General features: G+C 44.1%; 1 protein-coding gene across 1 annotated transcript in view; it reads left to right on the forward strand.

The window, feature by feature from the left end:
• Positions 1-26,620, forward strand: part of TTC29 (tetratricopeptide repeat domain 29) — a 321,745-nt gene that overhangs the window by 208,301 nt on the left and 86,824 nt on the right. The gene's annotated exons all lie outside the window — the stretch shown is intronic.

Consider the following 26,620-nt stretch of genomic DNA (forward strand, 5'->3'; position numbering starts at 1 on the left):
ACACTTTATTTCCATTTTCTATTTTTATTTATTAACGTTTATTAACACAGCTACCACACTGCTTTGACCTATTAACCGCTTTGACCTATTTAATGTAAAAGCGATATATTTATTTAGGATTTATTTACCTCCTATAGGAAGGAGTTCACTCAAGGTGGTCTACAGCAAGAACAAGTCAAACATAAGCAATAGACAATTATAACAGTAACAATGTTCAATCAATAACTATGGCACAGTTTGCTACATGACAGTCCAGCTCATAATCGGAAGTGATCGCCGGCCATTTCCCGACACAAATCGGGAGATGGCCTGCAATCTCGGAAAAGCAGCGAAATCGGTATAATCGAAAGCTTTTTTTGACAGCATCGCTGCTTTCCCGTCGCCTCGCCGGCGAAAGTTCAAAGGGGCGTGTCGGCGGCGAAGCGAAGGCGGGACATGGGCGGGTATGGGCGTGGCTACCAGATAGCCGGCTTTCGCCAATAATGGAAAAAAAAACGGCGTTAAGCAGTATTTCGCCGGGTTTACTTGGTCCTTTTATTTTCACGACCAAGCCTCAAAAAGGTGCCCCAACTCACCAGATGACCACTGGAGGGAATGGGAGATGACCTCCCCATACTCCCCCAGTGGTCACCAACCCCCTCCCATACTAAAAAAATAAAAATAAAAACCTTTTTTGCCAGCCTGTATGCCAGCCTCAAATGCCGAACCCACCTCCATGACAGCAGAATGTGTTCTATCCTCTGACAGCCTTTCACTGGTTGTGATTTGGCTCTCGGGTGAGTGTGACACCTTTTCTATTAGGTGCACTGCAGAGTCACATCAGCAATACATTGTGGTGGGTGTAGGGTAGTGGGCTCTACTCCCATGGTGCTTTTCCCCCTGCTAACTGGGTCAGAGTATGCCCTGTTGTGTTTCCGGTAGTCCATGAGGTAGTGGCCGTTTTTGTAAAGCAGTTTTAGATCCCTTTCATGTGTTACCCACGTAATAGAACTTGGTTCTTACCTTGAATGTGGCTGAAAGAGGGCATTGTACACCATTCTACCAGCTCTGACCTACTGCTAATCTCAGTACCAGGGAGACTCTTTGCCAGTGGGGCACAACCTCTGATCTGCAGTTAACTGTGAGTAAACGTGCTTATTCAAATAAAGGACTTTTTCAAAGAGATTAGTCTTCAGGTGTGAACTGCTGTGCCAAGGTTATACAGCAGCAACAAGTCCTAGAGGCCTGCGTGTATGCAGGTCCCTGGAGCACTTTTACAGTGCAGTGCACTTGAGGCAGGCAGACCCAGGCCCATCTCCCCCACCTGTAACACTTGTGCTGGTAATGGGAGCCCTCCATAACCCACTGTACCCACATGTAGTTGCCCCCTTCACCCCTAAGAGCTACGGTAGTGTTGTACATTTGTGGGTAGTGGGTTTTGGGGGGGGGTTGGGGGGCTCAGCACCCAAAGTAAGGGAGCTATGCATGTGGGAGGTTTTTCTGAAGTCCACCGCACTGACCCCTAGGGTGTCCAGTTGGTGTCCTGGCATGTGAGGGGGACCAGTGCACTACAAATGCTGACTCATCCCACGACCAAATGCCTTCGATGTCGCCGGGTTGGAGATGGCCGGCATTTTTTTCCATTATCGCTGAAAAACAAAACCGGCCATCTCAAACCCGGCAACATCCAAGGCATTTAGCCGGGCTAAACCGTATTATTGAACAAAAAGATGGCCGGCCATTTTTGTCGATAATACGATTCCGGCCAGTTGTAGCGCCGCCGCCAACATAGATCGCCGGCGATCTATTTGGCCGGCGACGTTCGATTATGCCCCTCCACGTCAACACAATATGCAATAATAGTAGTAGTAGTAGTAGTAATAGACAGCATAGGGTGTAAGCAAAGATGGAACATATAGATAGATAAGATAGAGTAATAGGAGTAAGAAAATAAGGTGCTCTTTTAAAGAAAGATTCAAATGAGGTCAGAAAGGTGCTTGAATATTATTTTAGCTAGGGTAGGAATGGATAAACATGTCTTGCTATAGTATGTGCAGCCGGTGTCATTCCTTGTGTGTGTGACTAACAAGTTAGTTACTACTTCTATTAAAGGCCTGGTTGAAGAGCCAAGCTTTCACCTGCTTCCTGAAGTAGAGATAGTCTTATGTTATGCAAAGCCTTTCAGGGAGTGCATTCCAAAGTGTGGGGGTTAATTTGGATAAGGCTCGCTTGCGGGTATCACATCATGTCATGTCTTTTGGAGAGGGTGTGGTTAAGGATACTCCTTGGGAGTACCTTAGTAACCTTGGAGGAGTGTAGAGGGAGATCCTGCTCTTCTTATCTGTTCCCTTCTCCACTACTGCCAACTCCAGACTTCGCGCCTTCTGTCTCGCTGCACCCTACGCCTGGAATAAACTTCCTGAGCCCCTACGTCTTGCCCCATCCTTGGCCACCTTTAAATCTAGACTGAAAGCCCACCTCTTTAACATTGCTTTTGACTCGTAACCACTTGTAACCACTCGCCTCCACCTACCCTCCTCTCTTCCTTCCCATTCACATTAATTGAATTGATTTCCTTACTTTATTTATTTATTTATTTTTATGTCTATTAGATTGTAAGCTCTTTGAGCAGGGACTGTCTTTCTTCTATGTTTGTGCAGCGCTGCGTATGCCTTGTAGCGCTATAGAAATGCTAAATAGTAGTAGTAGTAGTAGTTCAAGTACTCTGAGCCATTTCCTTTAAGGGCCTTGAAGATCAAACATAGAGACAACAAGACAACTCATGTGTGCTACTTTTGTGTATACCCTACTTTGATTTGTACCTGTGCTCTTCAGGGCACAGACCGTATAAGTCTGCCCGGGGCTAGTGCTGGGCAGACTTATACGGTCTGTGCCCTGAAGAGCACAGGTACAAATCAAAGTAGGGTATACACAAAAGTAGCACACATGAGTTGTCTTGTTGGGCAGACTGGATGGACCGTGCAGGTCTTTTTCTGCCATCATCTACTATGTTACTATGTTACTATGTTTAAAATTTGACTCTGTATTGTACTGGTAGCCTTGAAAATCAAACATACCCTCCGATATTCAAAAGCATTTAATCAGCCAGGATTAGCAACCAGCCGGTTAAATGCCCCATAACTGGCTATCCGGTAATATTCAGCGGGGGATATCAGGCTATCTCCTGTTCAATAACACCAGTTAGCAAGTAGCAGATAGCCATAACAGCTGATATAATCGGACTATCTGCCAACTTTCAACCCCACTTTAGCAGCTATATTCGACCGCGTAAAGATGTGAGATATGTTTGGCCAGTTAGAAGATAACCGGCCAGTAGCGTAGCAAGACCTCAATTTTTGGGTGGGCCTGGGGGTGGACTGGGTGGCATGACCCACATATTTCCTCTCTGTCCATCCCCCTCCCGTAAAGATAAATACCTGGGATGGCGGGGATCTCCGTGCCCTGCCAGCTGAAGAATCTTCTGGAGGCCCCCAAGGCTTGAGAAGTCTCATTCCTGTGCCAGTCACCAGCGTGGCGGGAAGCAGCGTTCAGCAGCGTTGCCTGCGTGCCTGCCTTTTAAAATAATTCGTCTCCCCAGGCTCCGCTGCATTTACTTCTTCGCCCGTCGCAAAGCGCTGCCGTTCGCACAGGCAGCTCCGCTCCCCTTTGCCGCGTCCATCCGGCCCTCTCTGATCCACTTCCTGTAGTGGATACGTAGGGCCAGATGGACGCGGTAAAGGGGAGTGGAGCTGCCTGTGTGAACGGCAGCGCTTTGCGACGGGCGAAGAAGTAAATGCAGCGTAGCCTGGGCAGACAAATTATTTTAAAAGGCAGGCAGGCAACGCTGCTGAACGCTGCATCCTGGACCCGGCGGAGTCACGGGAGAAAAGGCAGCGACAGCAGCAGGATGTTGGATGGGCGGGCCTGGAGGGAAAGTGGCTGGGCCTGGGCCCGTCCAGGCCCGCCCGTGGCTACGCCCCTGTAACCGGCTAGGTCTGAATACTAACATTGCCGGTTATCTTCTAACTGGCCAAAAGTAAACCTTCTGTCACTTAACCCTCCATTACCCCAGGTACAAAAACTTAGACTGTGAGCCCTCTGGGAACAGAGAAAGTACTTGCATATAAAGTGTACAGTGCTGCGTACATCTAGTATTGCTATAGATTAGTAGCAGTAGTAGTAGTAGAATATCCAATGCTACTCACCGGAAACGGCCCGGCATTGAATGGGGAGTTAACCGGGCTAACTCCCGCAGTCTGAATATCAGCCCCATAGAGTTTTAAATTTGGCCCTGTGTTGTACTTGTAGCCAGTGAAGTTTTTGCAAAAATGGTGTGATGTGGTCACGTTGCTTTCAACATTCTATTAGTCTTGCCGCAGCATTCAGAATCAATTGGAGCTGGTGCAAACACTTTGTAGTCAGACCAGTGTAGAGTGCATTACAGTAATCCAGTCTTGTTTTTATCATGGCATGCACAACTGAGACAAGACTTGCTTTAATGTAAGGAGACAGCAAGTGTAGTTGTCGCAAGTGAGAGAAGTAGCTCTTGAAGTTGCTTGGATTTGGGATTTCAGAGTCAGTGTTGAATTTAGCTGTATTCCAAGGTACCTGACTTGTGATTTGAGGGGGAGTTCATATTTCCCCAAAATTATAATAAACATAAACACTCTACTTTGTCTTAAACTAAAAATAAAATTCTTTTTTTTCTGTCTTTGTTGTCTAGTCATTTACTTTTTTCAGTTGTATTGGTCCCAGTCTCTGGTTTCTGCTTTCCTCGTCTTGCCTGGTTTTTCTGTCCATTTGACAATTTTCTCTCCTCCTTTTCCTTTCAGCTCTCTTCAGTTTATTTTCTGCCTCTATCCAGATTTCTTTCTTACTATCCAGGGCCAGATGCACTAAATCTAACAAGCCAGCAACATGGTTCTTAAACTAGTTCTAGCCAGTTTAGCGAGCAAGTAATAAAACGAGACATGCACAAAAGGGTTCTCTGAGCCATTTTCCTATCACAGTAGCAGCTAACGAAAATGGAATGCAAAGCTATTATAATGAGCTAATTACTATTATAATGTGCATGCAAAGCGATGCACAGCCATTTCCGAGCCCATGCACAAAAGCAGTCCCTACCTTTACCGTGGAAATTTTAACAGGAGGTCTGGAGCTCTCGTTCTTCATTGTCGCATGTAGGAGAAGGGGAGAAACAAGGCAGTGAAGATGGAGCACAGAAAAAAAGGACACCAGCTTACACGCAGCTTCTTTGTGTTTATGAAAGCCTTACCATGCTTCTTTTTCAAATGACATTTTACTGGCAAGAAAGGGGGGGCAGTGCCGAAATGTAAAGCATAAAAGTAATGGTGACTTACCAAAAATGCAAAGAAGACAAGGTTCCATCAAACAGCGTCTATGGGAAACAGCATCCCCCATGCCAGAAGTTTCTAACAGAGAGGGGCTAAACCAATTGAACAGTGTCAGACTGGGTTGTCCCGCCTACTCACTACTGGAGGGGAACACCAGGAAGTTCAGATCCAATCAGTTCACAGCTCTAGAGTGATGTCATCAGGGAAGCCCTGCAGGGAGGAGGAGTTGGGACAGCAGCCAGCCAATGAGAGTCCATCTTCAGGGAGATGAGCGTTCTAGGGTGTCAGCCGGCCAATAGAAGGAAGCAGCAGGAACAGCTGGGGGTGAAACCAAGCCCTGATGCTGATTCCTCAAAGAAAATGAGAGCAGAGAGGCGTTTCCCATTTTTCCCAGCAGCGGGGAGGCAGGGAACCCCAACAAAGGTCTACCCATGCAAAAAAAAAAGCGCTTTTGTGCTTACAAAAAAAAAAGGGTACATCTACTGCTTTCATACACGCAGCTTGTCTGCATGTATGAGAGCCGTCTGTAGCATGCGCAGAGCAGCCACACATAGCAATTGACTGTTCTGTGCATGCTCAGCTCACCGGCTGGCTTCCCCTATATCACATGCAAATGAGTCGGGTCGCAAAAGCAGCGAGCAGCTCATTTGCATGCGATTCTGTTTGTGAATCCCTCGGTTTCCGAATACAGACGGATTCTTAATGGGACCTTTGTGCATCTGGGTCTCAGTCATCAATTTCCCTCTTTTTACAGTGTCTGTCTATATTTTGCTACCTCTTTCACTCACCCTGGCTCTCCTATTTCACTTCCACTTATTCCCCAGTCTCTCACTAATGTTATCCTCTCCCCCCGCCATCCAGCATCTTCCCTGCCTTTTCCCTCATCCATTCAGCATCTGCCCCTTTCTCTTCCCTCTTCCATCTAGCGCCTGCCCCTCTGTCCTCCCCATTTCTTTCCAGAATTTTGTCCTCTCTCTCCTCCCCACTTCAAGCCAGCATGTGCCCTTATGTCCTCCCCACTTCCTTCCAGCATTTGCCCTCTCTCCTCTCCACTTCCATCCATCGTCTGCCCCTCTGTCATCTCCACTTGTATCCAGCATGTGGCCCTCTGTCCTCCCCACTTCCATCCAACATTTTGTCCTCCCTCTCCTCCCCACTTGCATCCAGCATGTGCCCCTCTCTCCTCTCCACTTCCATCCATCATGTGTCCCTCTGTTCTCCCCACTTCCATCCAGCATCTTCCTTTCCTGGAGGCACATTGTGGGGCCGAATTGAACATACCCATGACTGCTGACTCTTCCCTGGAACAAGAAGTGACATCGGAGGGGAGCAGGACCAGCAGCCGAAGGCACATTCAATGTGGCCCCACAATGTTTGTACTTTGTTTTGCTGCCACTGCTGCAGCAGCAGATGGAGCAGGTCTCGCTGGCTGTGCGGTGGGACAGGACAACTGCGTGGCCACACAGCCATGAAGCTTGGAGGGAACAGTGGCCCACATAGGCGCCCCGTATAAGAGACTTGGGGAGGCCCTGACCATCTTGTGTTTCTTCTGCTGCCCGCCGTCTCCATCGTCATTTTTACTGCACTGAAGAGTTCTGCCTTGGCACCAGCAATTCAGAGTCAGCCTTCTGCCAGCATCGGGGCTTTCTCTTCAGGCATGTCTCACTCCCTCCCAGCTCTGCAGAAAAGAGGAAGTTACGTTAGAGTCCTGGACGCCCCTGAGGAGAAGCCCCGACGCTGGCAGAAGGCTGACTCTGAGTCTCTGAATTGCCGGTGCCTTGAGGCAGAACTCTTCAGTGCAGTAAAAATGACGACCAGGGAGACAGCAGGCAGCAGAAGAAACAGGGAGAAAGATGCAAGACTCCCAAAACGAGTGGAAGTGAGCCTTTGTAGCCCAGTAAGTAAACAAGGAAGCCAATTTGGTTAATGTGTTTCCCCAGCATGACATCCTTACTGCCTTCAGCCCAAACAAAACAAACAAACTTTTGAGCTGCTGCATCCAGGTTGTTCTTGATTGTTGATGTAACAAGACTAAAGCTGGGGCACATGGAATCACATTTTAATGTCATCTCATTTGTAGGAATTAGCATTTTAGATACACAACTGGATTATTCTGTTTTTAGGCATGTTTCAGGGACAAGTGGTTTTATAGGTCAAAATAAAAATAAATATTTTTTTAATGCAGATCTCTTTTGTTTAAACATAACTAAATGGGCTATAAGCCCCTAATGGTGTATTAGGTTCTGCCCAGTGTAATATTTTTGGTACAGTAAAGTTCTGAGTGTGTTTTTCCACAAAGATGTGCATAGTGTTTTGCAGTTGAGCGATTATGGTTAGTATATGCTTTGAGCAATCACTTTATTCTTTGACATATGATACATATTTAATATCTAAATTTAATAAAAGTATTGTGACTTTTATTTTTATTTATTTTTTTTCTGTGTGTTATCAGACAATTATGGATTTAAGCTCCACCCCTGGCCCCATCCCTAACTCCACCCCCTTTAGCCTCCCCAAACAGTTGGGCCACCGACCGCCTATGGTGGCCCAGACCCTTCTCTGCATTGGGCTTCTGGCAGCACTCCTCAGTCCAGCAAGTTAAAAGGATGGCACAGTTCAATTGCAGTAATTTCTTTCCAACTCCATGGCTCTCAAAGTGTACGGTTCGTAGAACTCAAACAATTGCCCTTTTATATGGTACAGTCCAGAGGGTTAACTCCTCTGTCTCTGCTTGGTTCAGCTCTTCAGCCTCAAAGGTAGCCCCTTTCAGCCTCTACCGGCTAAACAATTTCAGTCCCCCAAAGAAAAGAATGCTAAATCATCCACTTTATGGAAGAATTCCTGGTATCATTCCTGTTTATCTCTCCTGCGGTGTCAACTACAGAAAACAGAACTTCACAGGTGCATAGCACCCTTCCCTTGTGTGCTGAGCCCCCCCAAATCCTCCCCAAAACCCACTGCCCACAAGTCTACGCCATTACCATAGCCCTAAGGGGTGCAGGGGGGCACCTACATGTGGGTACAGTGGGTTGTGGGGGGTTTTGGAGGGCTCAACATTAACCAGCACAAGTGAAACAGGTAGGGGGGGATGGGCCTGGATCTGCCTACCTGACGTCCACTGCACCCACTAAAAACTGCCCCAAGGGACCTGCATACTGCTGGGTATGACATTTGAGGCTCACATAAAGGCTGTCAAAATAAGTTTTTAAAGTTCTTTTTTTATGGTGGGAGGGGGTTACTGACCACTGGGGGAGTCAGGGGAGGTCAGTGTCATAGCGAGAGCTAATGACACCCGGGGCGGGTCGCCGCTGCACACCCCCCCCCCCCGGGTGCAGCATGGCGCGCACCCCCCCCCCCTCTGCGGTGCACCCCTCCTCTGGAGCGAAACACCCCCCTCCCCCCGGAGCGCATTCTTACCTGCGGGAGGGCCGATCTGCCGCGAGTGCACGTCGCTCGGAGCTGCATCGGCCCCACTGGTTCCCTGCTCTCTCTGCCCCGGAACAGAAAGTAACCTGTTCTGGGGCAGAGGGAGCAGGGAACCAGCGGGGCCGGCACCCCCCGAGCGCATGCACCTGGGGCGGACCGCCCCTCCCGCCCCCCCCTTCCTACGCCACTGGGGGAGGTCATCCCAGATTCCCTCCGGTGGTCATCTGGCTAGTTGGGGCACTTTTTTGGGACTTGGGTCGTGAAAAAAAAGGGTCCAGCAAAAGCGACCCAAATTCTCGCTTCTGCCGCCCTTTTTTTTTTTTGATTATCGGCCGAAGGCGCCCATCTCCCCTCGGCCGATAAACACACCCCAGTCCCACCTTCACCATGCCTCCGACACGCCCCCATCAACTTTGTTCGTTCCCGTGACGGAATGCAGTTGAAGACGCCCAACATCGGCTTTCGATTATACCGATTTGGGCGCCTTTGCGAGATGGGCGCCCATCTCCCGATTTGGGTCGAAATATGGGCGCCCATCACTTTCGAAAACAAGGCGGTTAGTGTATAAAGTTTGCCAACACTGGGCTTCTAGTTGGTTCTGTCGGCTGCTCCTTTTTTAGACATTTGAACTTTTTGCTGCCGCTCTTTTTGTGCCTCTTGTTTCTCTCTGATTCTGCTGTTTTGTAGTTATCAATAGAAATCAAACAAAATAAAACATGGAAAAGAAAATAAGATGATACCTTTTTTATTGGACATAACTTAATACATTTCTTGATTAGCTTTCGAAGGTTGCCCTTCTTCGTCAGATCAGAAATAAGCAAATGTGCTAGCTGACAGTGTATATAAGTGAAAACATTCAAGCATTACTATGACAGTCTGACAGGGTGGGAGGATGGGGGTGGGTAGGAGGTATGCATGGGGACATCAAAGCATATCATTGATATTCTAACAGGATGGGTGTGGATAGGTGAGGGGAGGGTGATCAACAGAGACATACAGCTTTATGGTTTATAATGGGTTAGGAACCCCAGATCCTTGTTAAGTCCTTTCTGTTGGGTGTTAAAATATTCAATCATTCTGACTTCAAAGGTCTTACGTTCTTGTATGGTTTTAAAGTTACCTTTCAGGATTCTCACTGTGAAGTCACTGGTAGAGTGTCCTGGTCCTGTAAAATGTTGACCAACAGGCGTGGGAACCCTGCTGGCACCAGTATTGTTCATGTGATGTCTATGTAAATTGAATCTTGTCTTAAGCATCTGGCCTGTTTCTCCAATATAGCATCCTTCGTTACATTTTTTACACTGAATGATATATACCACATTGGAAGATGTTTTGTACAAATAATTGTAAATGATCTCCTTGTTGTAGATCTGATTGCTTTTTTTTTTTTTTTTTTTTTGTTTGAAAGAAGTGGCATGCACCAGTAGTTTTCATATTTTTTTTCAGATGGGTCAAAGGTCCTTTGATGTAAAGTTTCCAAAATTACATCAAAACATTTTTATATTAAATCATGAGATTAAAGAAAGCTTTTTACATTTTCTCTTGTCACTGATTCCATTTGCCTTATTACTTTCAGGCCTACCCCACAAACTTGTGGCACAATCAACCAAACCCCTTAGTGGCTGTTTCATCTTTGCTGTATTTGATTTCTCCACTCCGAGTAAATGATTAACTTTTCATGCATTGGTTCAACCAAAATCTATGTTCACTCAACCACATCCTTTATTGATTACTTCTACTGCAAACAGTAGGCCAAGTGTGATATACATAATTGGACAGTTGTCAAGGGATGTGGGTGTTAACAGTCCTATTTTCCCAGTTGGGAACCAGAATCACCTGGATACACAAATACGCTGCGCTGCTTCATTCTCATCCTTTGGACCGAAGAGTCCTGTTGCTCAGAATATATGTTTTTAACTCTCCAAGGTCCGGTTGAATGAATTCAGTGATTATACCATATAATGTGCTCTTCAAGTTGCACCTGTGCACTGCATATAGAAAACTGAGAAAACTGGAATTAATATTTGTCTAACACTGTAACCTTGCTCTTGAACTTGTACAAATCATTAGCTGTGCATTGCTATAGTAGTAGTTTTATTTCTGTTACTATGAAGAGACGTGTGTCGTCATTTATGTACTTTTTTCAGTGTTTTTAATTTTACACTTTTACCTGAAAGCATTTGTAGTAATTAATGGAATCAAATCTGCTATAGCTCTCACTGGAATGTTGAAGTGCAGTGTTATAGATAAGTTGGCTATCATATATGCTACACCATAAATGTTATGTCCTTTTAAATATGTTGTAACATGGAGTAAGCATGACATTAGTATTCAGAGAATATTTCTAACTAGGTAGTTCTGTTTATGGCATTCACTACTATTTGCCAATTTGCTCTTACTAATTGTGTTCCTATACATGCCTAAGGATATGTGTCGGTTGATTCTGTGTTGTATTTATGACCTTTCACTTTTTATTTATTTTTCCAGACAGCTCTTTATTTAGCGTGTGCATAGTCACTGACCCAAGAGTAACCTCTTTACAAGTAAACTTATGAAATCTACTTACTAATTTTAATAGGTAGAACATATGCAACGTGTTCATGCTATAGTTTAGGTATCACAAAAAAAGTACAATGTGTAATGTCAGTTGCAAAGGATACAGAATATAGCAGCTTAAACGACTACATATAGAAAGCTTTGGGATAGGTAGGGCAACATTTTAGTGTTATAATTTACATTGGCTGCCAGCGGAATCGAGGGTTCTTTTTAAAATCCCGCGGAGCTCTTTTCCTAAGCTGCATGGCTGTAAAATGGCTGCATTTCCATTTTTCCAAGTAATTGCCAGGCGCTAATTTCCAAATTAGTGCATGGCCATTAGCATGCGAGCCCTTACCAACACCTATTTAATAGACAGAAAGGGCTCACATGCTAACCATGCGCAAGTTGGTTGGCATGCCGCAATGCAGCTGTGCTAAACAAGTAGTGCTGGCCACGCCTTCTTTCTGCCTCCCAACGCTAAAAAATACAAAGTAGTTTTATAGCACTGGGGAAGCATACGCAGATGCCTGATCTACCGTGGGCACCTACCCCACAGTACTGCATTTTGGTGTGCAGGAAACCCGCATTAATAAAAGGACCCTTGTGGTTGGGTCTGGAATATTTGAAATGTAATTTCAGACCATTTTCTAGAAGAGCAGTTTGTGCTAAATATATTCATGACTTGCAACTTCTTCCATCTAAGGATTTTCAGTTTTTGCGCATTTGATCGCCTGCCTTTGGAATAAGCTTTCTGTAGAGTTGAAAAGTTTATCTGATTATATGTCTGGTTTTTTTAGTGACTGAAAGCTTGGCTTTTTGTGGAATATTTTGGGCCTTTGGGGTTTTCATGTGAGTGTGAGTGAGTGAGTGTGTGTGTGGGAGGGGGGGCAAGTTAGTTTGTATGTATGTAATTTGTAAACCACTGTGACCTGCTAAAGAGTTATAGCAATTTTTTTAATAAACGTAAATAAATAGAATGTTAATAATTACCAGGAAAGGAACGGAGATCAAAACTGAGATTATAATGCCTTTCTATTGCTCCATGGTGCAATATTGTGGGCAATTTTGGACACTGCATCTCTAAAAAGATATAGCAAAATTGGAAGAGAAGGCTGATGAAAATGAAAAACAAGCTGGCATGCGTGTCCCTTCTGTGTGGTGAAGTGGAAAGCAGAAATGGTGGATGGCAGTCTTATCAATGTTGAACTCCCTGCAGCACTGCTCATCTGTGAGGTCCAGAAACTGGTTCCTGGAACTATATATCCTATGATAAGGCTGACTCCTCACATACACATGCAGACACACACACACAAAAAGACACACAGACCTGATGGCAAGGTACTCACATTGGGAGTTTGAGGGAAAGGAGGAAGCCACAGGGAGTTTGAATAAAAAGGCAACAAGGAGTGATAAAGAGGGCTAGAAGCAGAGCAGGGAAATGTAAAAAAGCTAAATGCACACCTATGTGGACAAAAATGATAATCAGGCAAGCAAAACACCCTCAGATCTTTTCCAGCAACAACCAATGTAAGCATCAGGTCCAAATGACAAGTAAGGTCAGCATTTCTGCATGATTAATAGTAGATGCAGATGCTGACATTTAGATTTTATGCCCTCCACATGCATGGCCTTTGCAGAATATTTCATCAGTATGTACATCTCAGCACTACATATGCCATATCTCCAAAATACCTCTTTTCTAAATAGAGATGGCCAACACATTCACATATAGATTGCAGCTGTTCTACAATCATGATTTCCACGTAGATGCTGTATCCGCGTGTTAGTCCTGGTATTTCCATGTGGAAATCAAGAGTAGGACTTCTAAAATAATAATCACCTGCATGTCTTTATTAAATACTAAAAGTTAACAGGCAGAAATCGCAGCTATATTGAAGCAACAGATATTTGGAGGCTTAAATGTTAACATGTAAATTATGCACGTGTATATTTTATGAATTGGGACATGGCAGGAAACAAAAGGACAGTAACTCTTGCAGACAAGCAAACCAAACGAGCATAGCAAGGGTGACAATGGAAAGAGCAGCAGATGATGACCAAATAAATCTTTATTGTGATATCCAAGACTCGACATGAGTCGTGTTTCGGCCTAAAAGGCCTTCTTCAGGAGTCTTCTGTGGATGTGTCTTGATACTTAGCTAGGCTAAAATGGAATGCAGATGATGTCTGATATCTGGTTGTTTAAAAAGTTTTCTACATAAAAGTAACCAGATATCAGACATCATCTGCATTCCATTTTAGCCTAAGTAAGTATCAAGACACATCCACAGAAGACTCCTGAAGAAGGCCTTTTAGGCCGAAACACGACTCGTGTTGAGTCTTGGATATCACAATAAAGCAGATTTATTTGGTCATCATCTGCTGCTCTTTCCATTGTCACCCTTGCTGTGTTCGTTTATTTTATGAATTATACATATAAAACCGTGCCTTTATCTTTACAGCTCCAGAACACACTTACACTTGAGTTTGCTGAAAGTACATACATTGTTGGCATTTCATGTACTTTTAAGTGCATGATTCCAGGTATAATTTTATAAAAACCCTTTTATATGGTTAATTAAAACTCAAGTTTGATCTTCTATTGCAACTGGAATTTGGTCTTTCATCAAAATTCTCCTTTCAATACCTATAGTTAATCCAATGTCTTAAAGTTCATAAATTAAAGCCTGACAAAGTTACGGAAGATTGGGATTTAGAAAATTGTTGCCTCCAGAAAAGTTCCTCTGGACATATCGCTTCCAAGTTTTTACAGCTCCTTAAAAATAATAATGCTTCTAATTATTCGGGGACAGAGAGAGTCTAGAAGGACAGGGCTAGCTACCTACTTACTCCTCAACAATGGGAGCATTTCATCAAAATGCTCCTTTCAATACCTATGGTTAATCCAGTGAACTTTAATTCATAATTCGTATATTCATATAGATTCTGGCTAATCTTTACCTTTCAGCTGTGTTTTGGGGCACTCTCTTCCTCAAATCATTGTCTGTTCTTGTCTCCACTGTATTAAAAAAAAAATTATCTACTTGTTTACCCTTAAAATGTTTCTACGTGTCTATTAACTGTTTTTGTAATCTGATATCTGTTTTAATCTGGGCACTGCATTTAAAAACTGTAAAAGTTCTAATAAAATAGCTCTTTAATCTTAAGGTGTTTTAGAATTCCTCTTCCCTTCCCCCCCCCCCCCCCCCAACCTAGTTTCTTATAGATAGGTTTGATCAGCATAGGTGGAGCTAAACCTCCAGTAATAAGGAAGTTCAGGGCCAGCACATGTTCTGTTGAGTTCTGCCTTTGTGGTGAAACCTCACAGATAAGACATTTTTTGGCATGTCTGGCTAATCTTTACCTTTGAGCTGTGTTTTTAGAAACTCCCTTCCTCTAATCCTTATTTATTCACCCAAACAACTGTATAATTTAGTGGTTTAATACAGCTAACACATTCTACAGGTATTTGGTTGTGTAGGCCACCCCCGCCCACCCCAGGGTTGACACTTCCTAAATAGTTTACCTAAATACAATGTAAGATTATTCCTCAAATTAGGCCTACAACCAAACACTAAATCAGGGGAGGAAAAAAGAAATCCTAAACTCTGAAAGCAATTCTAAATCAATGAATATTCCATCAATAGGTTAGAAGGTACATTAAATTTCACCCACAGAATGAATCTGAACAAGTTTTTAGATCTTACACTAAAATTCCTTGCTTCCTATATCCTACAGAACAGATATGGGAAAAAAATAGGGTTGGTACTTTGATAGACCATTTTTCATATCCTTTACCCACAAGTACAGCAGCTCCTACACTTCAAGTATGGCAACGAGCCCCTAAAGTTGCAGCTCCCATTACTGCTTCTGCCTCTGTCCAGACTGAATGCATGGACTAAGGCAAGATTCAGATTTCATGTGATAAATGTATGCACATTGAATCCCTCTTGAAAGAAGTACAAGAACTAAGAGGAGGTGGCAAGACTAAGAAACATCTGTGACAACCAGAAATTCATCACAGAGATGCATGTTGAAACACTGGGGACTTCCAACAAAAGGAGAGAAGATCTTGAGCAGACAGAGCACAACTGGTCTCGGGCCACCAGATCCTGCAAGATCAACCCTCCAACACCATCTCGTGTCAAACTGAAGAATCTGTTTGCAGCCCTAAAGCCAGAAGAGCTAGAAACACCTGAAAAACAGGAGGAAACAACACAATCAAAACTCAACACCACTGGACAAGTGACCAATAAGAAGTGAAAGGTAGTGGTGGTTGGAGATTCTCTTCTGAGGGGTACTGAGACACCTATCTGCCAACCAGACATGTTGTCTAAGGAGGTGTTCTGTCTGCCTGGTGCCAAGATTCGTGATGTGGAAAGATTGCCTAGACTCATCAAGCCTAGGTATCCTACAGAACACATCAAACGGTACTTCATGGATTTGGGTCAGAGGGTGAAACACCTAGGTGCACAGGTTGTGTTCTTATTGATCCTCCCTGTTAATATTAAAGGCCGAGTGAGAGAAGCTTGCATCCTGGAGCTAAATGTGTGGCTGCATAGATGGTGCCAATGTGAGAGCTTTGGTTTCCTACACCATGGGATGACTTTCCAAGAGCTACTGAGCAGTGGTGGTGTCAATCAAGGAAGAGACGGAGTGTCTTCAGCAACAGACTGGCTAAAGTACTAAAGAGGGCTTTAAATTAAACTTGATGGGGATGGGTAAAAAAGGCACTAAAGTCATAAATAACCCTCAGGAAGGTAGAACATCGAATGCCCCTTTGGAAGAGAAATAAAAGATTAACATCTGGAGAGCCTTGTATACCAATGTCCGCAGTATGGGAAATAAACTTCTAGATCTAGAGGCTACAATGATAGAAGCAGATTTGGATTTAGTGGCAGTCATGGAGAACCATGACTGGGATATATCTATACCTGGCTATAATCTATTTAGGAAGGACAGGGTAGGAAAAAAGGCTGGAGGAGTGGCATTATATGCTAAGAATAATATTAAAGTGACAGAACTGCAGGTCACGTGGGGTACAGATGAAGCACTGTGGGTTAAACTGGAAAGAGGGAAAGGAATATGTATTTACACTGGAGTAATATACAGGTGACCTTCACAGTCAGAAGAAATGGACAGAGACTTAATGACATCCACAAGATAGCTAGGAAAGGGGAAGTACTACTGATAGGTGATTTTAATATGCCGGATGTCAATTTGGGTGTGCCTGCTGTGGGTTCGTCCAGAACAGTGGCGTACCTAGCCTACTTGACACCCGGGGCTGACCTTTTTTAACACCCCCCCCCCCCCATGAAAAAATTATTTGTCATCACAAGGTAGATGAATTGATTTTTGCAGGGAAGAGGGGGCAAAGAGGGTTGAGAAAATAAAGTGATCAAGAAAAAAGTGCTCAAGATAGGAGCTTCAAAAATCTAGAGCAAGAAAATAACCAATTCTTTGGTCTAAGCCTTGCAAAATCCATTATGCAGAAAATGGAAATTTGCATTTATATAGCACTATCCAGGACTGCAGAGAACACTGCAACGGTGCAGCCATTGCTGGGGGTGGAAAAGGAACCATTTTACCAACTGGCATATTGCTGAACAAACAAGACTTTTAATTGCACAAATGAGTGTGATCAATCATCAGGATAAGTCTGTACCATATTAGAATTTGTTTCTTTAAAATATCATATGTCAGTCAGTACACGAAGTACAACTTTAATAACCTAAGATTTCAACAATAATTGTTAATTAGTGCAGTGCTACAGTAGAGGTGGGCAACCAGATTTACTTGTATATATTATAAGCAAATACACACAAATCAGTCTCTCATGCATATTGACCGTGGAAATCTCAAAAACCCAACTGGGTTGGTTGTGGCCTTCACCACGGTTCATGGTTCCTCACCCTAAGCCCTTCTGTTAGAACTTGAGAAATACTGACTGGGGAAAGGCTGCATAGCAAAGGTCTAAAATACAACCAAATCACGCGTCAAACTTTACCTACTTGAGTACACAGCTATGGAACGCATTGCTGCGCAACCTAAGAATGATTTACGAAATAACAAACTTCCGCAAACTACTGAAGACCCATCTCTTTACCACGGCATACCACAAAAGTCAACCAATGTGAATATACACAACTCCCCCACACATATTTAGAATTGTTTTGCAATATATGCTTGTTATACTACTACCATGTCTTATCATTATCATATATCCAAACTCCTGCTGTAACACAATTGTCTATTTTCTGATATATTTCCATTACTCATGATGTATTGTAAACCACATTGAGCCTGCAAAGAGGTGGGAAAATGTGGGATACAAATGCAATAAATAATAAATAAATAGCATAATAATTATAATTATAGGGGATGCCAGCCATTGGTTCAGTCTTCAGTGGTTCTCAGTCTTCAGCTTCTAGAGGGAGAGGGCATATAGGCATACCCATGTGTCTAATCTAGTCTGATCTGGAGGGATGACAGGAAAATAGGAAATGTCTCTTTCCTTCTCATCCAGTGCAAAACCCACGTTGCCTGCCCTGGCTCATTTTAGTAATCAAAGAAAGAAACCGTTATTACCAGTCAAAATAAGATGAGAAAAATACCTGGTGGAAAAATGAAATAAACCTCACTGCAGCTGTGCAACTCTGCTGCCTGCGAGTCTGCAACGGAGAGAGGAGTACAGACTAAAGAGTCAGGAGGAGCCAAAGGAGACCGAGACGACATTACTGCAGCAGGAAGGCCAAAGCGCACTGGCGCGCAGGGTGCCGCAGGGGGAGGATTAGGAAAGGCGTCTAGCGTCATGACGTCAGATGGGCGGGACTCGTCTCGGACTCGGAGACTGAGAGGGAGGGAGACAGAGAGCAGCCGCTGGCTGGGAGGAGACAAGTGAGTGGTGCAGCGTTAGGGCCCAGGGGAAGTCCAAAATGACAGACGGTCGTCGGAGCAGCGCGGAGCAGAAGGTAGAAGAAGTTAGAACATCACGGTCAGTCACCCCCCATTGGTTTGCACCCGGGGCGGACCCCCACCGCCCCCCCTCGGTACGCCACTGGTCCAGAAGCAAAGGTATCTTGGATTTTCCACAGGAAGAATTGTTTCAGCAATGGGTGATGGAACCGACAAGGGGTGGAGCAATTCTGGACCTGGTGCTTACAAATGGAGAGAATGTTTCTGATGTCACGGTGGGAGACCATTTGGCATCTAGTGATCACCGAATGGTGTGGTTCAATATTCAGACTGAGGAGAGGGCTTATTCAAGATTGAAGGTCCTGAATTTCAAAAGAACTAACTTTGCTGAGATGGGGGGATTTCTCAAGAAAATGTTAGTAGGGTGAGAACAGCTGAAGGAAGTAGAACAGCAGTGGACAAGACTGAAAGGAGCTATTTTAAAGGCAACCAACCTTTCTGTTAATAAATTATATAAAGGAAAGAGGAAAAGAAGGCCGCTTTGCTCCTTGAACGTAGTAGCCGAAAAGGTAAGGGAAAGGTTAGCCTTCATGCATTATAAAATGACTCAAAGAAGAAGACAGGAGAAAATACCTGGATAAGCTAAGAGAAACTGGAAAGGCTGTCAGGAAAGCAAAGAGGCAAATGGAAGAAAAGATAGCTAATACGGTAAAATTGGGGGAATAAGATGCTTTTCAGATATGTAAGCAACAGGAGGAAGTGCCATAATAGCATTGTGAGACTCAAAGCTGAGAGGAAGGAATATGTGGAAGCTGATAAGGATAAAGCTGACCTGCTTAACAACTATTTCTGTTCTGTGTTCACAGATGAAAGGCCAGGGGTAGGACCGCAGAAAACAAATCCAAATGGGGATGGATGTATGGTAGACCAAGACCCATTCTCAGACAACTGTGTTCTTGAGGAGCTAGCTAAACTAAAACTGGACAAAGCAATGGAGGGAGCTCAAGGAACTCGGAGAAGATGGACCTCTTCAATGCTTCCTTAGAGTCCGGATTGGTCCCGGAGGACTGGAGAAGGGCAGATGTGGTCCCTTTGCACAAAAGTGGAAGTAAAGAGGAGGTTGGGAATTACAGACCTGTCTGTCTGAACTTGGTGGTCAGTAAACTAATGGAAACACTTCTAAAGTGGAGTATTGTGAGGTTTCTCTAATTGAATGCAGGACCCGAGGCAGCATAACTTCACTAGAGGCAGGTCGTGTCAACTGATTGATTTCTTTGACTGGGTGACCAAACATTTGGGCATAGGAGGGAGCGCTAGAATTGGTGTAGGATTTCAGCAAAGCCTTTGACACTGTTTCGCACAGGTAACTCATAAATAAACTGAGTAACCTTGGTATGGGACCTAGAGTAACTGACTAGGTTAAAAATTGGTTGAACGGAAGGAGACAGAGGGTAGTGGTAAATGGAGCTTGCTCTGAAGATAGAAATGTTATCAGTGGAGTGCCGCAGGGATCGGTCCTAGGGCTGGATCTTTTTAACATCTTTATAAGTGATATTGCAAAAGAGCTGTCTGGTAAGGTTTATCTCTTTGCGGATGATACCAAACTCTGCAAAAGGGTGGACACCCTGGAAGGAGTAGATGACTGAGGAAGGACCTAGCGAAACTTGAGGAATGGTCCAATATTTGGCAACTAAGATTTAATACTAAATGCAGGGTCATGCACTTGGGTCACAAGAATCCAAGAGAACAGTACAATATAGGGGTGAAGTGCTTCTGTGTACACAGGAAGAGCGGAACTTGGGGGTCATTGTGTCTGATGACCTTACAGTTTCCAAACAGATGGAAAAAGTGATGGTCATAGCCAGAAGGATGCTTGGGTGCATAAGGATGACCAGTAGGAACAAAGAGGTGATAATGCCCTTGTATAAGTCTCTGGTGAGTCCCTATTTAGAGTACTGTGTGCAATTCTGGAGGCAGCACCTACGAAGGGATATACAAGATGGAGTTAGTCCAGAGAACGGCTACAAAATTGTTAAGCAGTCTTGGATGTAAGACATATAGGGACAGGCTCAGGAACTAGAGAATGACACAGGGATGGGGAAGCATAGTAACCGCGGGTATGGGGATGGGGACAGAGCCCACAGGGATGGAGACAAACTTTGTCTCCGTGTCATTTTCTAGTTGGAAGGGTAGAGGGTGGTGGTGGGAAGGAGGGTTATTAATAGCTGCTCATTGTTATTATTCTTTTCTATTTGTAATTTATACACAATAGTTGCACAGCATATTGTTCCTTTTTATACTTTAATAAAAAGATTTAAATATAAAATCATAAGTGTTCAAGGCTTCTGTAGATGAGGATAAAGCCCACAGGGACAGAACCTGTGGGGACGGGGTGGGGATGGAGACAGGGTCTGTGGGGATGGGGTAGGGACGGAGACAAAACCTGTGGGGACGGGGTGGGGATGGAGACAGAACCCACGGGGACGGGGCGGGGATGGGGACAAAGTTTGTCCCCATGTCATTCTCTATCAGGAACCTCAACATGTATATGCTGGAAGAGAGGAGGGACAAAGGAGATATGATGAGACGTTTAAATATCTCAGGGGCATCAATGTACAGGAAGTGAGCCTTTTTCAAATGAAGAAAAACCCTGGAATGAGTGGGCATATGATGAAGTTAAGAGGAAATAGGCTTAGGAGGAATCTAAGAAAGTATTAATTCACAGAAAGGGTGGTGGAAGCATGGAATGGCCTCCCTGTAGAGGTCATGGAGACTGAGGACTGTCAGAATTTAAGAAAGCATGGGACAAGCATGTGGGATCCCTTAGGAAAAGGAAAAGTTAGTGATTATTGCGGATGGGCAGACTGGATGGGTCATTTGGAGGGGCATAATTGAACGAAAACGCCTATCTCCATGAGCGTTTATCTCCAAGAACGGGTCCGTGAAGGGGTGGACCGAACCGTATTTTGGGAAAAAATAGACGCCCATGTTTTATTCAACAATGTGTGAGCTGGGCGTTTTTGTTTTTCAGCGATAATGGAAAATGAAAGCGCCCAGCTCAAAAACGAATAAATCCAAGGTATTTGTTCGTGGGAGGGGCCAGGATTCGTAGTGCACTGGTCCCCCTCACATGCCAGGACATCAACCGGGCACCCTAGGGGGCACTTTTACAAATCCAAAAAAAAAAGGTAAAAGAGCTCCCAGGTGCATAGCACCCTTCCCTTGTGTGTTGAGCCCCCCAAATCCCCCTCACAACCCACTGCCCACAAGTCTACACCATTACTATAGCCCTAAGGGGTGAAGGGGGGCACCTACATGTGGGTACAGTGGGTTTGGGGGGGTTGGACGACTAATAAGCATTAAGCAGCACAATTGTAACAGGTAGGGGGGATGGGCCTGGGTCCACCTGCCTGAAGTCCACTGCACCCCCTAACAACTCCTCCAGTGACCTGCATACTGCTGTCAGGGAGCTGGGTATGACATTTGAGGGTGAAAATAAAAAGTTGTGAAACATCGTTTTTTGTGGTGGGAGGGAGTTAGTGACCACTGGGGGAGTCAGGGGAGGTCATCCCCGATTCCCTCCAGTGGTCATCTGGTCATTTAGGGCACTTTTTGGGGCCTTATTCGTGAAAAAACAGGGTCCAGGAAAAGTGTCCTAAATTCTAGCTAAAAACGCATACTTTTTTCCCATTATCGGTGAAATGCGCCCATCTTTGTTCGGCAGATAACCACGCCCCAGTTCCGCCTTCGCCACACCTCTGACACGCCCCCATCAACTTTGTCCGCATCCGCAACGGAGTGCAGTTGAAAACGTCCAAAAATCGCCTTTCGATTATACCGCTTTATTTGTTTTTGTGAGATAAACGTCCATCTCCCGATTTAGGTCGGAACTTGGGCGTTTTTCTCGTTCGATTATAAGCAGGTTGGTCTTTATCTGCCGTCATGTTTCTCTGTTTCTAAGTTTAAGCCTGAAGAAGATATGGAAGATTGGGATTTAGAAAATTGTTGCCTCCAGTTAAGTTCCTCTGGATATATCGCTTCCCAGTTTTTCCAACTCCTTAAAATAATGCTTCTAATTATCTGGGGACAGAGAGAATCTAGTAAGGCAAGGCTAGCTGCCTACTCACTCCTCAACAATGGGAGTATTTTTGGAGTTCTTCAGTCAGACTATCACAGTCTGCCTCCATAACACAATCCCTATTTTTCACGGCTTCTGAGTCATTCTGGACACCATTAAAAGCTTCTAAGGCAGATAGATAAGTCTAGCAACCCTTCTTGTTAGTCATGCAGATAGTAAAAGGAACATTATCACATGTAATTTTCTTCTGTTGTAACCTTACATCATACTAAAAAGATGTATGGCAACATTAGTTTGGTATTAAATACAGGGAATGGAACAGTTATTGAAGACTAAACACCAAGCAAAACTGCTGAATATGCTACCATCATTAGTGGTAAAGTTAATAATAAATAACTGGAGGACAACTCAGTGCTAAATGTTAATATGTGATGGAATTATGTGTGTCAGATATCTCTTTATCAAAGAGTAGCAGCAGAGTAAAGAGGGACACTGAAATCTTTCCTGCAAATGTGGTCTCCAGTGATGGAATTTATTTATTCTTATATTCCACATTATCGAGAAAAAAAGTCCAGTTCAATGTGGCTTACAATTAAACAATGAGTAACAATTTCTCATTTTTAATAAATACTGAGAGAAATGTTCTTTATATATAATTTTTGCAGTTTTATTTAGAAATTATTAATACAGTTATCTGAACTAAAAAAAAATGTTTTACATGTGTAAAACAGGATTTTACTTGCAGAAAAAGTTTAAACTCACCTCCTGCATGCATCACTATTGAAAAAGCCAGGAGCCACATCAATGATTCATTGGTAGTTCTTCAGCACTGAGGGCAACATTTCCTCTAAACTGCATGGGATTCCACTACCGGCATTCTTACTGCTGGGCCTGGTGTAGCAGTCTCAGTTTCAATTGTATGGTACAGGCAGGTCCACCGGAAGTCCCACAGAAACAGTTTACTATATACAATCAAAACCATAAGACTGCATCATCTCCCAGGTGCTAAGAACAGGGATGATGGACTCCCATGCAGTGCAGAGGGAATAAATATTTTACTGAGGTTCAAATATCTAACTTAAATATTTTTGATCAGTGGATAATAATAGCCATCTATCCCCCCTTCAATCTGTTCAGAACTCTGCTGCACGTCTTATATTCCACCAGAACCGATATACTCATATCACCCCTCTTCTCAGGTCACTTCACTGGCTTCCAATCCGATACCGCATTCAGTTCAAGCTTCTCCTTCTTACCTACAAATGTACTCAGTCTGCTGCCCCTCACTACCTCTCTACCCTCATCTCCCCTTATGTTCCCACCCGAAACCTCTGTTCACAGGACAAATCCCTCCTCTCAGTACCCTTCTCCACCACTGCCAACTCCAGGCTCCGCCCATTCTGCCTCGCCTCACCCTATGCCTGGAACAACCTTCCTGAGCCCTTACGTCAAGCCCCCTCCCTGCCCATCTTCAAGTCTTTGCTTAAAGCCCACCTCTTCAATGCTGCCTTCGGCACCTAACTCTTACCTTCAGGATATCCAGACTGCCCCAATTTGACTGCCCCTATCGAACTGACTATTCACGTGTCCTTTAGATTGTAAGCTCTTTGAGCAGGGACTGTCCTTTTATGTTAAATTGTACAGCGCTGCGTAACCCTAGTAGCGCTTTAGAAATGTTAAGTAGTAGTAATAAAAACACATTTTAAAAAAAATCAATTATAGAAAACCTTTGCGCTGTTCCCATTTGATGCAGGAGAAGAGTTCCTCAAATTTTGGCTTAGTGATGCATTGCAGCAAGCATCATACATAAGTACCAAGGCATCAGTTCTCCGTTGCTTAACAAAGACAGGGAGATTTGGCTTCAAGTGCTACCCTTCCAAGTAGTTTTATCTAGAGATAAACTCAGCCACTCCTACTAGTCATAGGATAAATAGTAATCTCAAAGAATTTATACCAAAGTCATCAGTATTTACTCTTGGGTTATTCATTTCTACTGAGGCTCATTCACTTACAGCCTCATTGATATTTGAAAACGGGTTGGACAAGAATATATTTGAGGACCTCTCTTGGCATTTTCACAGTATGGAATGGTCCACACTGAGTGCTGGACACAATCTGTGATGCTGTCAAAAGTGATACATGAGTCTCTTGCATTGTCTTTGAGTGCAAAGGGGAGATATGATAGAGGTCTATAAAATAGTGAGTGGAGTGGAACAGATACACATAAATCGCTTATTTAGTCTTTCCAAAAATACTAGGACTAGGGGGCATGCAATGAAGCTACAAAGTAGTAAATTTATAATAAATTAGAGAAAATATTTCTTCACTCAACATGTGATTAAACTCTGGAATTCTTTGCCAGAGAATGTAGTAAAAGCAGTTAGATTAGTGGGGTTTAAAAAAAGGTTTGGATAGTTTCCTAAAAGAAAAGTCTATAAGCCATTATTAAGATGGACTTGGGGAAAATCACAAGATGGGTTTGGGGAAAATCCTATTTCTAGGATAAGTGGCATAAAATGTATTGTACTGTTTTGGGATCTTGCCAGGTACTTGTAACCTGGATTGGCCACGATTGGAAACAGGATGCTGGGCTTGATGGACCTTCAGTCTGTCCCAGTATGACAACACTTATGTTCGTATGCTTCAGTTCCAACATGAATGTCTCAGTACTGAGATTTATTACTGATACTGTTTGTGCTTGGGATGAGAAATGCCATATTGGAAAGAAAAGCTTCCTCAACTGTGTTGTACTCTTCTGTTGTAATACTTTGAAAAATGTTGTGTAATCTGCAAATTTGATCACCTTACTTCTTACTCCTCTCTCCAGATCAGTTATGAATATGTTGAACAGTACAGGTCCCAGTAGAGACCCTTCAGGCACTCTACTGTTGTCTTTATCCAGTATTGAAAATTTTCCAGGAACTGTGCATTGCTATTGTAAGAAACAGAATATAAGTATTGTTGGGTACTCGAGGCAGAACCGGAATTCGTGAGCCCTTGGGCCACTGCCGAGGAGCGGCAGCGGCAGGCAAGACCACCCTGGAACTGGATACACAGACGAGCAGGACTGAAACTCTGGACTGGAGTAGTAACTGAGACAGGCAACTAGAACAGGAACAGCTTCACCTGCGCTTGACCACCGTTCCTCCGGAGTTGAGCTCCGGAGTGCGGGTGGCCGGCAGGACTTGCAGGACAAAGCAGGAACTGAAGATCCAGAAGACCCACCCTGGGTCTGGGAAACACGAGGGAGGCTGGGCACGGAACTAGACTAGGACTGAGAGCTGCACGCAGCCACTACACTAAAAACACAAGACAGACTAACATAGTAACATAGTAAATGACGGCAGAAAAAGACCTGCATGGTCCATCCAGTCTGCCCTACAATATAAACTCATATGTGCTACTTTTTGTGTATACCTTACCTTGATTTGTACCTGTCCTTTTCAGGGCACAGACCGTGTAAGTCTGCCCAGCACTATCCCCACCTCCCAACCACCAGCCCCGCCTCCCACCACCGGCTCTGGCACAGACCGTATAAGTCTGCCCAACACTATCCCCACCTCCCGCCACCGGCTCTGCCACCCAATCTCGGCTAAGCTCCTTAGGATCCATTCCTTCTGAACAGGATTCCTTTATGTTTATCCCACGCGTGTTTGAATTCTGTTACCGTTTTCATTTCCACCACTTCCCGCGGGAGGGCATTCCAAGCATCCACTACTCTCTCTGTGAAAAAATACTTCCTGACATTTTTCTTGAGTCTGCCCCCCTTCAATCTCATTTCATGTCCTCTCGTTCTACAGCCTTCGCACCTCCGGAAAAGGTTCGTTTGCGGATTAATACTTTTCAAATATTTGAACGTTTGTATCATATCACCCCTGTTTCTCCTTTCTTCCAGAGTATATATGTTCAGGTCATCAAGTCTCTGCTCATACATCTTGTAACGCAAATCCCTTACCATTCTCGTAGCTTTTCTTTGCACCGCTTCAATTCTTTTTACATCCTTCGCAAGGTACGGCTTCCAAAACTGAACACAATACTCTAGGTGGGGCCTCACCAATGACCTATACAGGGGCATCAACACCTCCTTTCTTCTGCTGGTCACACCTCTCTCTATACAGCCTAACAACCTTCTAGCTACGGCCACCGCCTTGTTACACTGTTTCGTCGCCTTCAGATCCTCAGATACTATCACCCCAAGATCCCTCTTCCCGTCCGTACCTATCAGATTCTCCCCGCCTAACACATACGTCTCCCGAGGATTTCTATTCCCTAAGTGTATCACTTTGCATTTCTTCGCATTGAATTTTAATTGCCAAACCTTAGACCATTC

This window comes from Microcaecilia unicolor, chromosome 2, assembly GCF_901765095.1.
Source record: "Microcaecilia unicolor chromosome 2, aMicUni1.1, whole genome shotgun sequence".
NCBI lineage: Eukaryota > Metazoa > Chordata > Amphibia > Gymnophiona > Siphonopidae > Microcaecilia > Microcaecilia unicolor.